This window comes from Coccinella septempunctata, chromosome 3 (assembly GCF_907165205.1).
Source record: "Coccinella septempunctata chromosome 3, icCocSept1.1, whole genome shotgun sequence".
Lineage (NCBI taxonomy): Eukaryota > Metazoa > Arthropoda > Insecta > Coleoptera > Coccinellidae > Coccinella > Coccinella septempunctata.
The window spans coordinates 12744836-12749707 of record NC_058191.1 but is presented as its reverse complement, the minus strand read 5'-3'; the positions used below and the strand labels follow the sequence as shown (position 1 = coordinate 12749707).

General features: G+C 33.8%; 2 long non-coding RNA genes across 2 annotated transcripts; both read right to left on the bottom strand.

Annotated features, from left to right (window-relative positions):
- Window positions 1-1364: 1364 nt before the first annotated feature.
- On the bottom strand, window positions 1365-1751 carry LOC123310019. The gene is made up of 2 exons (XR_006537313.1): window positions 1705-1751; window positions 1365-1641 (listed from the first exon to the last, which is right to left on the bottom strand). It is a non-coding gene; the product is annotated as an uncharacterized LOC123310019 (long non-coding RNA).
- A 1283-nt stretch (window positions 1752-3034) lies between these two features.
- LOC123309039 lies at window positions 3035-4106 on the bottom strand. Its single transcript, XR_006537212.1, has 3 exons — window positions 3816-4106; window positions 3629-3747; window positions 3035-3557 (listed from the first exon to the last, which is right to left on the bottom strand). It is a non-coding gene; the product is annotated as an uncharacterized LOC123309039 (long non-coding RNA).
- Between the last annotated feature and the right edge of the window lie 766 nt (window positions 4107-4872).

Here is a 4872-nt window from a genome sequence, read left to right as displayed (position 1 = left end):
GAAATATTATGTGTAATCCACAGAAAACCTGCGGAGTGCGTAGACTAACAAAAGTGATGTTGAATCAACAAAATTTGTAGGACTGTGAATACATTTTTCTAGGTTGTTCACTATCGTATATTGTCTGCATTGTATCTAGATAAGTGTATTATTGTCTTGAAATTCAGTTGGGAGTTGAGGTAATAATTCTAGTTCAATTTATATGATTGTTTTTTAGCACTGAAATAGTGAAATATCTAAATCGACATCTATATATATAAAGCTCAACTGTAGTTACTAGTATCTACAAGTTTCTCATCTTCTGGCAATATTCTTATTGCCAAATTGATTATTGTATTGCTTCTATTGAAGCATGGCTCTTTTAATGAGCACTCTGTACTTTTATATATAAAATATAACTACATATTACATTAAATGTTGACAAAAGAATATTTTTTATTGAGTATTTAGATTTACAAGAGGGGAAATTCAGGAGGTGAGATAAGTATGATGTTGACACAAACACGCAATATTGAAACTGGTATGAAACAGTAATATTAAACGAAATTATTATTATGTCACTCTTGAGTTTATTGAGTATAGACAATACCATTCCTATTCCATATATCTATTATATTCTATATCGATAATGGGACATCGAAAATTGAAGTCAGCCCGTGGCCGGAATCGACTTCTGCGCATGTGCAGAAATATTAAGAATAAAAATACCTGATTGGCTCTGTCTCTTTCTGATACATCGATTTATGAACTTACAGGAATGAAATGATTTTACTTCACAACCATTCGAATATTTTCGACCTTAACCTTACAATATATTGATAATAATATGAATCGGGTTCAAACTCAGGTTTGCATTACGTAGTCATTTGTATTTCATCGTTGATTTCTAATAATTAGAAATCAAAATTCATGAAACTTCATCATTTTGCAGCACTAGACGTTCGGATTCATAACAATAGTGAAATATTATGTGTTTTCCACAGAAATGCGGAGTGCCGAGGTTAACAAAAATTATGTTCAACAAAATTGTAGGAATGTGAATACATTTTTCTAGGTTGTTCACTGTTGTATATTATCTGCATTGTATCTAGATAAGTCTGTTATTGTCTTGAAATTCAGTTGGGAGTTGAGGTAATAATTCTAGTTCAATTTATGATTGTTTTTTTCGGCACGAAATAGTGAAATATCTAAATCGACATCTATATCTATAAAACTCAACTGTAGTTACTAATATCTACCAGTTTCACATCTTCTAAATATTCTTATTGCCAAATTGATTATTGTATGGATTCTATTGAAGCATGGCTCTTTTAATGAGCACTCTGTACTTTTATATATAATATAACTACATATTACATTGAAAGTTGACCCAAAAATATTTTTTATTGAGTATTGAGTAGATTTACAAGAGGGGAAATTCAGGAGGTGAGATAAGTATGATGTTTATATGTACACGTAATAATTGATACTGGTATGAAACAGTAATATAAAACGCACTTGTTATGATGTCATTCTTGAGTTTACTGAGTATGGACAATACTATTCCTTTTCGGCACTTCATTATTATTTCACAAATCATAATAACATTGGTTGAATAGTTTTTATGCACTTATTTGGTTTGATCTCTTTTCGTTGATTCATCTGAAAATTGAAAAAAACGCATACATACTCGATGAATTTAATATTCATTAACTTTCGCCTCACATAAAATTCTTCTCAAAATTTGTACAACAATTTGAAATGAATCATCATTCGAATTCATTCAATCATTCAACGTCAAATAGGAAAACAACCTAACCAATATTTTGATTGTCATTTTCGAACTTCTAATTCGCGCATGCGTACAAGTGGATTCCTCCCAACGATTTGGCGTCATTTTTTGTCGTAGTCTAGAACGCGTGTTATCAATATTGGTATAATAGATATATATCCTATTCGGCACTTATTATTTCACAAATCATAATAATATTGAGTGAATAGTTTCGATGCACTCATTTGGTTTGATCTCTTTCCGTTGATTTATCTGAAAGTTGAAAAAAATGGATAAATTCTCGATGAATTCAATATTCATTAACTTTCGCGTCGAATAAAATTCCTCTCAAAATGTGTACAAGAATTTGAAATAAATCATCATTCGAATTCATTCAACGTCAAATATGAAAACAAACTAACCAATATCTTGATTGTCATTTTCGAACTTCTAATTCGCGCATGCGTACAAGTGGATTCCTCCCAACGATTTGGCTTAACTTTTTGTCGTAGTCTAGAACGCGTGTTATCGATATTGGTACCTATAATAGATATATGCCAAAATCTCTCTGCGTAAGCCATTGAACTCTATAAGAACTGGAAGGGCCTCTTAGGTACTGAAATACGACGAAAAGTGTGTCCAACATAAGCCTAGTTCTCAGAGCTTCGTAGTGTCGCCAGCGACAATCCCCACTCCTTCCTACATTCTCACATGACGTGTTGTGTTCTCCGCTGTCATAAACAGCTGATTGTCAAATACGATTGAAAAAGTCTATTCTATTTTGAATTTATATTACATATATCTTTTCAAAAATGAATTTTCGAGTTGCTCACACCATAATGTCCGAAGTAAACATGGTGTTCGAACTAAAATTATGTAAATTTTACATTAGTACAGAGGCCATGAAAGTATTCAATAACTTGGGCAAGTCGAGCAGTATTTTGGGAGGAAATGAATAATTATGCCATCAGTTTGTCTCTGATGCCATCTTCTTGCATATGGATGTGGAGGCCAAGGAAATAGATACAGTATAAGATAAGAAGTTTTACTCAAATGACTCGAGACAAGAGACGACTAAAATTATTGGATGCTATTGAAAGAGCTATTCAAATATATGGGTTATATTCTATACTCAATATATTTATGCTGTATGTGTTGTATATTTTTCTACTGGATATAATTTTATACTGTTCCTATTTTTGAACCAATTATATTTTCATATTGTTTCTGTTTTATATTTAGGTATAGTAAATACACCTTTTGTATAGAACTGTGCATCTTTTCGAGATTATTTAATACAACCACATTACATCATATTATGTATATACATTTTAAAAAACTATTCGATCCATGTGTAAATTGCTTGTACAAACGCTGAACGAATGGTCAGGAACAATGGTCAGCCCAACACTTTCCGCATGGATCGGATCCAATATATTTCACAATCCTCATAGCAGCATTTTATCATAAAAATGGTCATTTTTCCCTTCTCTACATGTACACCTATTCATCTGTACTGACCCTTTTGTGAAAAACTTCTCACAGAATATTTTGTTTCAAACAGCAAAACCCAGATATAATGCGAGCATTTGTAGGCTTTCATTTGCTGATTTGTTTAAAAACTGGTCGTGAAAACTAGAAAAACCACAATATCATAATATTCCATCAGGACTGTAACCTCGTATATCTCTTTCTTAAATGGCAAATGGATCAAAACCTCCAATCTTGTTTATTTTGTGGGAGTAACGTTCAGCTAGTTTTTGATTTGTTTTGGGAATTTCAATGAAATGGGCACTTTTTGTATTCACTGAAAGAAAATTGGATTTAATTCAGGAAATCTTGACATATTTCTCATTTCAAAACGTGAAATTAGCTTACTTTTCATGGTTCATTAGGAAGTTAAATACCTATCTCCCGCAGTGGCCTAGTGAATCCACCTTCTTCTCCTTATTTTATTTCGCCTTTCGCCACGAATATACTTGTAGAAAAGCTCCATTCTGAAATAAACAATAAATATGAAATGAAAGAATATTTCCTTTCTCCGTGATAATTATCATATATTTACCTGAATTTAGATGGAAAATATACCATGATTAAAAAATACTGAAAAGAATAGCTAAAATCAAAAACAACTGTTTTTGCGGCTGACAGATAGGTTATATTTATTGTGATTGTCGCAGAAATTCCAGGTGTAGTTGGAATATTTCAACTACAAAAGGGGCGTGTCGCGACACTTCTCGACAACCAGAAATGAAAAGGAAGGGGTCAGGGGAAGTTTTGTTTACATGCTCTGATTGGCTGGAGAACTGTCGCTGGCGACACTACGAAGCTCTGAGATCTAGGCTTGAGACGGAAGATGTAGAGCAACCCATCTCTTTCTAATGGTTCGGCAACCAATCGAATAACCGCATCATACGTCGGACGCAGCAGCAGTCGACTCGGCACTCGAACGCCCCGCCTCGGGTTGTTTTTGTTTACATCGTTATAAACCAATTGACAGAGCGCAGAGAGATATAGATTTCTCTACATCTCCCCTTTCAGTCTTCCTCAGTTTGCCTGCATGCCCTTCCAGTTCTTTTAGTGTTCAATGGCGTAAGCGTAACGTCGAGAATGTCGAGATATCATTCAGTACAGCAGTTAGTTCGAAAGGTTTCAGACGTGGTGTTGTTTATGTTCGATTAATAGTTGAATTTTCGTGAAAAAGCGGCGTGAAATAAGTGCGATATAGTTTGAAGTGAAGCGAATCTTGTCTAGTTCTGGGCGAATCTTCTTCCGAAATTTGGGTGAGATAATTTGATATCGAGATCAACTAGTGTGAAAAATGTTCTGAAAATGTTGTTTTCCCTCCTGCAGGAGCAATCATTCTTTTCCTAAAACAGAAATGATGTAAGTTGTTTCAAGTTTCCAAAAGATGAAAACCTTAAGCTTGTGGGTAAAAGCCTCGGTAAAAGCTATCCCACGAAAAAATTTCACTCCAAGCACTTATAGCGTCGCTCGAGCCTCGCTTATAGGTCGGTTTGCGAGAAACATTTTGAGGAAAGTGATATTATTAGGGATGTGAAATATTTACTTCCGGATGGAACCACTAAAATGTTATTATTGAAAAATCCGAAACTACAACC